Source organism: Pteropus medius, unplaced genomic scaffold, assembly GCF_902729225.1.
Source record: "Pteropus medius unplaced genomic scaffold, Ma_sr-lr_union100, whole genome shotgun sequence".
Lineage (NCBI taxonomy): Eukaryota > Metazoa > Chordata > Mammalia > Chiroptera > Pteropodidae > Pteropus > Pteropus medius.
Window position 1 is genome coordinate 3,530,147 of NW_024350924.1, and position 12,058 is coordinate 3,542,204.

Sequence of the window (12,058 nt, forward strand, 5' to 3'; positions counted from 1 at the left end):
AGTCAGAAATGAAAAATATATTATCTGAGATGAAGATTGTATTAGAGGAAATTAACAGAGTGAATGAAGAAGAGGATCGAGCCACCAATAAAGAGGATGGGGAAGCCAAGGACGCTCAATCAGAATGGCAAGAAAAAAGAATCCAAGAATGTCATAATAATTTAAGGAGCCTATAGGAGAAAATTAAATGCAAAAACATCTGTGTCATAGGGGTACCTAATGGAAAACAAGACATTGAAGAGCTATTTGAAGAAATAATGACAGAAAACTTCCCTCCCCTGGTGAAGGAAATAGATATACAACCCCAGGGAGCTCAGAGAGTTCCAAAAACCAAGAACCCAAAGAGACTCACACAATATATATCATAATCAAAATGCCAAAGATTACATATGAAGAGAATCTTAAAAGCAGCAAGAGAAGAGCAGTTAGTTACCTACAAGGAAGCACACGTAAGACTGGCAGCTGATTTCTCAAAAGAAACCATGCAGGACAGAAGGGCTAGGCACAAAATATTTGACGTGATGAAAACCCACGATCTACAACCAAGAATACTTTATCCAGTAAAGCTATCATTTGAGTCAAAGGACAGGGTAAGCGCTTCCAGACAAAAATAAGCTAAAGGAATTCATCAACACTAAGTCAGTATTACAGGAAATGTTGGAGGGACTTCTTTAAGGAGAGAAAATATGTATCAAAAACATGAATAAAGACTGGTCATAACTACATATCTGACAGCAAGTACCTCAAATGGAAATTAAGTACTCCAACCAAAAGATAAGGTGGCTGAATGGATAAGAAAACAAGACCCCTCTATATACTGCCTATGAGAGACTCATTTCAGAGGTAAAGACACACACAGACTAAAAGGAAGCGGATAGAAAAAGATATTGCCTTGATGGACCTAGAAGGTATTGCGCTGAATGAAGTAAGGCAGATAAAGACAAATGCCACATGATTTCACGTACATGTGAAATCTAAAGAACAAAATAAACAACAATAAAAATGGAGATAAACTCTTAGACATTTTGAGGGTTACTAGACCTGAGGGAGCTTGGAGGGACAGTGCAAAAGGGAAAAGGGATTTAGAGGTAAAATGAATAGTTACAAAATAATTTTGGAGATATAACGTGTAGCATAAGGAAAATAGTCAACATGTAATAAAAAATGTTGTAATAAATACGTAAGGAGGAAGAGGGGTGCTAGTTTTAGTGAGATGATCGCTTTGTGAGTTATATAGATCTCTAATCACTATGCTGTACAACTGAAACTAATATATTATTGTATTCCAACTATAATCGAAAAAACTCATTGAATTGTACAATGTAAATATGAGCAACTAATTGTCTATTATATTTCAATAAAGCTGTAAAAATTTTTTTTAGAAGATTGATCATGTGATGAAATTTTAGCCAATGATTGATAGGAAGAAATGTTGTATGGGGTTTCTGAAAGTTTTCTTGTATGGAAATAGTGAGCCTTTGTTCCTCATTCCTCTATTCTTCTCTTTAGAGTGTACGTGTGATATCTAGAGCACAGCATCATCTTGCACCACAAAGATGAGGGCCACACACCAAGGATGATAGAGCAGAAAGCCTGAAAAATCCTGCCTCTCTGGCGACCATGCAATGGCCATGTCAGCCCTGAATTACCTGTCTTTGAATTTGAATTTCTATCTCATCTAAGCCTCTATTTTTCAGGTGTTTCTTATTCATAGTTAATCTTAACCTTAACTGATATACTAGTTTACAACACTGGAAATATTATTTACTTTTGTGGATCTAAACTTCAACAGTAAAATAAAGGGAATTATAACTATATCACTTGGTTATGGTGGAAAATAAATGAGATAACATGAAAAAGAATGCTGTATTCTCTGGAAGGCTGCAGAGAGGTATTTTGGGGAAGGGAAATATTTCAGGATTAAGAAAGTCATGTCACACCTGTACCTTCCCACATCCTGAGCCAATCCCTCTGAGTTATACTTCATTCCATCCTTAGCTTGCTTAATTTTTGAGTAAGGAGTCGGTGAACTAGGTGATCTTTGGGGCCCATCTGGAATTTAAATAAAGCAGAAGTCTCTCTACATTTACTTTGTCCATGTCTACGGACAACCCTGGTGGAGTAAGGCTCCCTTTCTTTAGATACCATCTGAAGACCATGGCATTTTTCTCTAGGCACATTCCAGCCATCATAGATCGGCTGTATGTATAGCTTCTCTCTCTTTCTGTCTTTTCTCTTTCTTTCTCTTTCTCTTTCTCTTTCTCTTTCTCTTTCTCTTTCTCTTTCTCTTTCTCTTCCTCTTCCTCTTCCTCTTCCTCTTCCTCTTTCTCTGTGTCTCTGTGTCTGTGTCTGTGTCTGTGTCTGTGTCTGTGTCTCTGCCTCTCTCTCTCTTTTTCTGTGGGACTAAGAAAGGAATGCAGGGGACAATGAAGAAATGAAGCAGGATGAAGCTCTTAGAATGGCATGTTTAAGAACTTCTAAACAGGCAGAATCTGAACTGATTAAATGACCTCTTATTGGGTTCAATCACAGCGATCACTTACTCTTTTTAAAGGTTTCAAGCACTTTTGAAATTTAATGTCTTGTCTTAATTTCTTCCGACTGAAGTGCCCCTTTTACCCTGGTTTGTTTGGCAAACTTCTGCCCTTTCCTTCAAGGTTCAGCTTAAATGTCATCTTCTCTGAGAAGCCTTTTCTGACCCAGTTAGGCAATAAACCATATAGAGCCAAGATTGGCATCCCGTCGTGAAAGTGAGTAGCCTTCCTGGGTGTGTGTGCCTGAAAAGAAGGCTGCTCTATATTAGCTAGAAGTCAAGCCAAGGGAACATCTGTGGGGGGTGCAAAACACCCCCACACTCCTAATAAGAAGCAATTTGGGGTCCAATTGAGCCACCAATTAAGCATGACCACAATAAATTTAGCAGAGTTAAAAATAAAGCAGGTGAAACTCCAGCCTCAGCCATAACAATTCTCAGTAGGACATTCATAGAACGTTTAACCTTCAGAGAACTCTTCTTGATGCATCCTTCAAGATAAATTGATTATAACATATATGCTTCAGGAAATGAAGAATTAACTTGCTGCATGTGGTCATTAGTAGATACAGTTAAATACAAGAAGATTTCTGCCCAAACCAGTGACTTTTGTTGTAGAAAAGATGATACTTCAATCTGTAATTAGATATTAGAGACGATTATCTATGAAGGGTAATCTTAATTCATGACATTTTAATGCTGTTTTAAAATGTTTAATTGTGGTAAATATACATAACATAAAATTTACCACCTTAACCGTTTTTAAATGTGCAGTTCAATAGTGTTAAGTACATTCACACTGTTGTGTAAACATCACCACCATCTAATTCCATATCTCTTTTTATCCTGCAAAATTGAAATGTGTACCCATTAAACAAAAACTCCCCATTTCCTCTCCCCCAGCCCTTGGCAACCATCATTCTACTTTCTGTCTTTATGAATTTGACTACTCTAAGTACCACATATAAGTGGAATCATATAGTATTTTTCTTTTTGTGACTGGCTTATTTAATTTAGCATGTCTTCAAGGTTCACACATGTTGCAGAATGTATCAGAATTTCTTTCCTTTTTAAAACTGGATAATATTCTAATATATATATATTTATATCCCACATCCATTCATCCATTGATGGACATTTGATTGAGTCTATGTTTTAATTATTGTGACTAATGCTGCTATGAACATGGTGTACCAGTATCTCTTTGAGATCCTGCTTTCAATTCTTCTGGGTATATACCCAGAAGTGGAATTTCTAGAATATAGGGTAATTCTGTTTTTAGTTTTTTGAGGAACCACCATACCATTTTCTATAGCTCCTGTACTATTCTACATTACCATTAACATAGCACAAGGGTTCCAATTTCTTCAAGCTCTCACCAACACTTGTTATTTTCTCTTTTTGATAGCAGCCATCCTAAAGGGTGTGAAGTGGTATCTCAGTGTGATCTTGACTTGCATTTCCCTAAAGACTATTGATGTTGAGAATCTTTTTGCCATTTTAATATAAGAAAATATTATCTTTGTAATCTTTTTGTTGTAATGGGAATATGTGGGTATCACACTGGTGTTATTCGTTATTTGTAGACAATTTTTTTAAAAATCCAAAACACATCCTGATTTATCTCACTCTATTTGGATCCATCGAAATCACATTCCTACTCCTCCAACTCTTGGAGTAGTGAAAGCCTTGTTCTGCATGAGCATCAACAACCAGAGGTCAATATCCAGATCATGTAGCTTTTCTTATAACCAATTCTCATCCATAGAGGATATAAGAAGTAACCTTAGGTCCTCTCCTGTGGCTTTGGGTTTTTTGGGGGGCAATGAAAAGTCTATGATAAATTCATTTGAAAAATTCCTGGATGGCCTCTTCTGATTCCTGCTTTACATGTTTCTTCCCCGTTAAGCAAGGTACCTGGCTGGCAAGTTCTATATTTGCTAGGACACAGTATGAGTAAAATTATTTTAAAGTAATGGCAATTAATTTAGAGGAGATGAGAAGAGAAACCTTTCTTTTGAGGCAACCAAGGTTTAAAAGATTCTTTGATAATAACAGCTCAAATAGAGCTTAAAAAAAAAAAAGAATCTGGTGCATTTATTGCCAGTCCCCTGACCTCCCCAGTACAATCATTAAATACATATGGGCTCCAGTGAAACTATACAAAGATAAATGAAGGGGAAAATGTATACTTTTTACTAAGAGCACATCAAAAAAAAAAAAAGGGGCTAGATATATAATATAAATAGAAATATAAGTTTCCATGAAATATATCCCATGTACTACCATTCAATACCACCGTATTTCAAAGATAATAAGTTTGGCAAGGATTTTGTTTTTCGTTTAGATTAATAAATCTATCTCTGAAAAGAATTAGCAACAGGGAGAATGCATCCTAGGTTGGACATTCCCCCTGGAAACTTCACAGGCACCTGCCGTAATCCATGTTGAGAAGAGAAGTGTGCCCGAGAGCAGGCCTCACCTGGAAGGGAAAAATTCAGAAGAGAAACGGGGAGAAGAGAGTCAAACCAAGATGGATACTATGACTCACCCACTTATTTTAACCAGCACATTTGGGGGCAGTGGCTATTTTGAGCTGGGTCCGTAGGAAGTCTTTCCCATGGGTTGGAATGGAAGTCTTGGCAGCTATCCCTGTGGCTTCCTGACAATTGTCCCCTCTTCCTGACATTCTTCCCAGCCCATAGTTCTAGCATTGAGACTCCTTCTCACTGGGAAATTTGGGTTATGAAAATACTGCCAAGGAGGAAGCTGCTTTTCCTGGTGTGGAGGAAGCGGAAAAGCAAATGTGATCTGAATCGTACCTGGTTCTCCTCCCATGGGAAAAGCTAACAGTCCCCGTCGTCACTGCAGCCAATGCCGGTGTTTTCCTTCATCTCTCAAAACTCTAGATCATCCAGAAAGTCATCCTAAATTAATTCCATTGATGATGTTCCCTGAAGATTCAGCAATTTAATTGTTTGTTTCTTCATTCACTCCTATTCTTTCATTCTACAAATATCTATTCAAATATTCAAATATTTATCGAGTACCTAAATGTGCCACTATGCTAAGAATTATGGCAGGAGGCTGAGAAAGATTGATTCTAGTATGAACACTTCATTTTATAGGTGGAGAAGCAGGTTTAGAATTGCTTTATCCAACACAATAGCCACTAGCTTGTGTAGCTATTTAAATTTAAATCAATTAAAATTAAAAAGTCAGTGTTTAAGCTCCATTACTCACATTTCAATAGACTGAGAATTATTCTAATTGTAAACACCAAATTATTTGAAAGAAAATAGAACAAAAGTAGAGATGCATATATAGATATATTTTTAAAAAGTATCCAGGTAGTTGACTCAGCTAGAGTAAAATATACAAATTCCTGACTAAACATTTTTATTCATAAAACAAGTCATTGAAAACATCGAAAGCATGGCTTAAATGATTACCCTGAACTCCTGAGGACCATGTTCCTATTTTGATTGTGGAACCAGTTTTTTGTCTGAGACAGACTCAGACTCATCCCTGATGGAGTCAGGAAGATCCACAGGCTGCTGGGTCATTGAGAAGATTTTTCTTGGAGGACAGTGGATGGGAACTGAAGTTGGGTTTGAGTCCTGACTCCAGCATTTGGACATTAATGTGTTAATTTCTCTGAGCATCAGAATTCGCATCTCCGAAATGAGTATAATACTACCAACATGGCAAGGCCATTTGGAAGATCAAATGAGATGATTTATGTGAAAGTGCTTCAAAAACTTTAAAACATGAATTAGATATTCTTGTTAAAAATGCCATTCCCGTCACCTTGGGCTGGGGAACGTGGCTTCTTGTTGAATCATAATTAAACCCACCATCCCATTTCCCAGGCTTTGCAGGTGATGTTTCCATCTGTGTAGGGAGCATGAGGTTTGTCCCAGACAGTAGAAGCATAAAATGCCCTGATTTGTATTATTATGGTTGTTGTTATTATTTTTGAGTTTCAAAAGCAACACTATTGGCAAACAAAATAACAAATCAGCTGAAATGACTTCAAAAGGCCAGGTTACTTCGGCCTACCACTGTCTCTGACTGGCCATCTGAGCCAGTTCAAGAAAGACTGGGATCCTATTTGCCCTTATTACGGCTGCCGGCTTGTTCCTACACTGTGGGGGCCCAGCTGAGACGGAGTCAGGCTAATTGTCTGGTTGCCCTGAAGAAAGATTCTTTGAGTAGGGGAGGGGGCCGTGTCATCGAACATAAACAGAAATATGTGTGAATTGGTAACGAATGCCCCCTAATTCCGCACAATGGATTTTATGATGGACACGAAAGGATGTGTCATGGAACAGATGGCAGTGTGGTCTCCACACTTTTCACACAAAGGACTGACTTACTTGTTCCCTTGGGAGTGTGTGGTATATCAAGAACACTCACGATAATAACAATCACCACCACCATGTATTGAGCATTTATAATACACCCTCCACGTACATTATCTTATTTAATCTTGCAGAATAACCCAAAGAGGTAGGAATTATTATTATTCTCATTTTTACAGATGAATAAACCAAGGACATAGTTTTCCTTAAAAAGTGCATTGATTGGGTTCTCCTATGTTTACTCATTTTAAAAAACATCTGAAGACATGTTACTGTCAGACAAAGCTTCTGACTATATCACATGATATCTGGTGTTGCCAGACGATATAATTAGTCAAAGCAGAAAACCCTAATGTTGCGATTAGCATGTGTATCATTATGTAGGTAGACATACAATTTCAATCAAGCTTTTTGTAGTACTGAAAAGTGCTTGTGAGATTATCTAGGGATCTGTCTGTGTTCACTGGACCAAGAACCACTGGGACCCTAGAGATGACTGATCCAACCTAAGTTAATCAATCAGATTCTCCTTGTATCATAATGAGAGGCTGCAGAACATTTCAAAATATTTTTCCAAGCTAAACATGAATTTGTTAAATCTTGAGACTGAGTTGCGTGTTAGACAATCATTATTTTCCCCTTTCTAATGTTAGTCAAAGCTTATCAAAGGCAAGGATCAGCATCCTCAGGAATAATTAAAAGCCTCTGTCTTGGGTCTCGTTCTACTCTGGGTAATTCCATGGCATCCCCAGGCTTTGAAATCCATCTATTGGCAATGGTTTCAGAATACGTATCTCTCTCCGGTCCTGACATCTTCCCCTGAGCTCTAGGTGACTTGAACTCTACACCTAAATGCCCAACAGACAACTCAAGCTGACTAGTCCAAACAGAGCTCTTGATCTCATCCCGCCCCCAAAGCCCCTCCATCTTCTCTATTTCACAAATGGTAGTGCCCTCAAACAAGAGACTCAAGTCAAAACCTATAGATCATGCCTGATTCTATCCTTTCCCTCACCGTCACATCCGATCCTATCACCTCTACCTCTGGAACGCATCTCACAAGTCTCTTCTCCTTTCCATCATCCCTCCCACTGCTCCAGGCCAAGCCAGCATCATCCCTCCCTGGACTGCCCTAAGAGACTCTTGTTTTCTAAGCTTCCACACTAGTGAACTTCAAATCAGTCGGCAATAGATAACTACTTGGCCTTTGCCTCAAAATTAAAAAATGAGAGAAAGTGAACAGAAATGACAGAAGGAAAGATCTAAATTATACTTAAGATAAAAACAATTTCTCGTCAAAATAGTGGTTTCTTGTGTGGGGGGTTTGGGCACGGTATTGACTGAGACACGTGAAAGAAACTTCTGGGCTGAGAGAAGTGTTCTGTGTCTTGATCTGGGTGGCGGTTACGTGGGTGCATACATATACGCATAGCAGTTAAACCTCAGTTTTTAAAAGTTAAAAAAAAAAAAAAAGAAAGAAAAAGGAAAGAACTTGCCAAGATTCTAAAGACGGTTTGGCAGCGCAGAAAGGGATGTTGTGGAGTCTACTTTCCTGGCTTTCTTTCAGAGTGGGACGGAGTTCTAGCTGCCTAGGGCTTTCAGTGCCTAGAACTAAAGAGATGTAATCAGAAATCACATTTGTTCCACTTAATTCTACCCCAGGCCCTGTGCTAGGTGCATCATGATGAATATTTAATGTGTCACTTAGCATTTTGTCACAGAAGAGAATTTAAGGACATGATGAATAATGAATATGCTGAGCGGGGGGGATGTTTGAGAGCATCCATCCTAGGCCATCCTTGCTGTGGAACCAAATTACTGTGAAACTCGGTGGGGTCAAAGTAGCCATCTGTTTGTCAGACCTTTCGTGGACATGCTTCAAAAGCCACTGTATCCTTCAGCTTCAGAAATAAGCCAGCCCAAAGCAAACCAGGCTCTGGTGATAAAAGAATACCTTCGAAATGAACATCTATGGAAGAACGCAGCAACACAGTCTGTGGCACCCTAAAGAAGCCGGGTTGACTGATGGTTTTACTTTTCTCTGTTCCCATTGGCCGCTGGCGGGACACACTGACCAACTGTCTGGCACCAAGCTGAGTAGACAGACCTAGGTGTGTGGTCATCCGCAGGCAGGCGCTGGGCTTGCTGGATTAGGTGGTCTGGGTGTGTGGGAGATGGGAGTTTATTGTGCAGGATGACGATGTGGTAGTTAATGCCTGCACTCCAGAGTTCAAGGCCACAGCGGCCACTTCCTAGGTGTGTAACTTTGGAGAAGCTTCTGAAGCTCTCCGTGTCTAAAATGACAGAGGCAGCAGGACCAATCCCATGGTTGCTTTCATGGTTTTAGATGTTAACATATGTAATTAAAACAGTCCTTGGCACATGGCATGATTTTTACAGATATGGAAACTACAGATAAGTTAAATAATTTTCTGGCAGGAGCAGGTCACAATCTCAGGTGCATCTGATCCAATCTCCAGCCTGATTTCCTAACCACTGCTCTACAGTCCCTCCATGACAGCGCTGGATCTTGACAGAAGCACACTGGGCATCAGGGGGCAGGGGCAGGCTGCCACTTTGTGGAGAGGGAAAGGAGACCTCCTGACATCGGTCATCTGCGCATAATGTGATCCAGGTTTGAGGGCATGGGAATGCCATGTAAAGACCTGAATTCATATCCTGGCCCTGTCACCTTCCAGCTGTGTAACCTTGTGCAGGTCACTTACCTCTTGGCCTCAGACTTCTCAACTGTGCAGTGGGAAGCTGGACCAGGGTCCTTTAAGTTCCCTCTGACCCTGATATTTCACGGTCTCGATTCCCCATACTCAGCTCTGCCCATAACAAGTGCTCTGGTCTGAATAAGTGGCTGCGACGGGGGAACGGAGGCTGAGAGCTACTGCTGTGTGAGTATGTTTGAAGGCACCTCCGACGACCAATGTGTCTGAACAAATCTTTCTCCTGTCCTCGCCAACATTGATTTTTCCAAGTGTGGGATCGATGTACTGCTGAGATGGAGAGCGGAAGAGTACACGGTGTTTTTCCCTGAGACCACAGAGGGCAGGCCCTTGCAGAGCTGTCTGCTTTAATCACCCGCCTTTGCAACTCTTCCTGGGGCTTCTGCAGGCATGGCACTGACACCATTGTCTGAGGAGGCTGAGAGGTGGGGGAAAGAGTGAGGAGGCATTATTTTCCTTTGCTTGGAGTCCAGGGACAGACACCACCTGACTTCTAGTCATAACTTCACTCGTCTTGTCTCTGGAACCCTGAGTCAGTCCCTCGGGGCCTGGGTTTCCTGATCTATCGAGGGGGATCAGCGTATCTGAGGCTAGCTCGGAGTGTGAAAGGGCACATGAAATCTCCTTGCACACTGCCAGCTTTATGAGATGCATGTGATTTTCCTCTTTTTGAGAAGTATCGAGTGCTCAAGAGAAAAACCATTTACAAATACCTCCAGCCTTTGGGATAGAGACTAAAAGCTTTGGTTTCTCAAGAGTACAGTTTTGCCAGAGTACCGAAATATCTAAGAACATAGCTGTGACCTTCTACTTGACATCCAAAGCAGGGTCTGGGCGAGGAGCATGAAAATCTATACCAAAAACTGAGCTCAACAGGAAGCACAGTATGATGAGGACCGGATCACTGTGCTTGATGTTGGATGCGCTAAGACAAGTTGCTGGTCCAGAAGGGAAGACAAATTTGTTAGGCAATGGCAGTCTATGGTGGAGGGTGTGCTATGGGCATATAAAACAGGGACATCAAACCCAACAGAGGCAGTGGTTGGGGAGAGAGCGTGGACAGTCTTCCCGGAGAAGATAACATCAAAGCTGAGTCTTGAAGGATCAATAGGAGTTAGTGGGAAAATGCATGTTTTGAGAAAAAGAATTCAAAGCCAAGAGCACCGTACGTGTGAGGGCAAGGAAGAACGCTGCATCAGGGAAGGCTCCCAGCCGAGAATGTCTGGAGTGGAGACTCTTGCTTTGGGGGAGAGCGGGGGACGAAGGAGAAGGGCATGCCCAGAAAAGAAGTGAGAATGCAGAATAGAACGTTCCACTGAGTTCCCGTTTAAAAATATTATAAACATCAGGACGACCAGAGAGGGTAAATGATTCACCCAAGATCATATTCGGGAAAAAAATGACCCCAAAGTGTGTTGAGGGTGTGGTGGGCATGATTGTGGCTCAAATACTGCTCTCAAGATCGCTTGCCAGAGATTTTCCCATGAGACGTTGCCAAAGGTGATTTTTCACAACAAGAGGAGGTGCAAAGCAGATTAATAATACACTAAATGTGAGGTATTTGCAGAGCGGTCAACAATATTCCAGATGTGCCACGTTTCCTTGCCAGGAGAAATTAATTAAACTCCGGGGACAGGAAGCGTGTGTGTGTGTGTGTGTGTGTGTGTGTGTGTGTGTGTGTGTGTGTACAGAGTGACATCAACTAATCCGACATTTGACCCTCTTTCCGTGACCTTAGCAGATAACCTCTCTTTGACGAATCCTGGTTCCTTATTCTTCATTCAGATATCTTCCTAAGGCTTGAGCAGAAAGCATTTAGAAATGAAATAGACAAATCCCAGATTTAAAAAACAAACAAACAAACTCCCCTCCCCAGCAGTACTACCCTTCAAGAGAAAATGTCATTTTCAATAGCAAGACATGAAAGCCCAGACCGGATTAGAAATTTCTCCCAGAAGAGAGCAGCCAGGCAAGAGTGAACCTGGATGGAGCTAGAACTGGGCTCCGTTTCCCAGCCTGAGATGATTTGCCCTATGCCTGCTGAGGGGAAGAAGGCATTATCTTATACTGCCTGTGCCAGGGATAATGGGGAAGCCAGAAAGTGTTGTCACGTGTGCGGGACCACTCCGGGTCTTCTCTGGGTGACCATAGATAACCCCACCTATTAATGCCCTATAAGGACATTGCATTATAGACTTCTGTCTCCTTCCACCCCCAAACCCACTCACTCTGCCCTTTGTTTTCATGATCAACATGACTTAAAGGTAAAGTAAGAGAGGAGGGTCCTGGACATGGGAATGCTATTTTAGGATTTATGCCACTTTATGCCAACTAATAAAGGATTACTCAAATGTGCCTCAACTAAATCTGCCCAGTTGAGGGCACTCGACTAGGGCTAAGGCTTTCAAGGGTCCAAGATGTGAAAA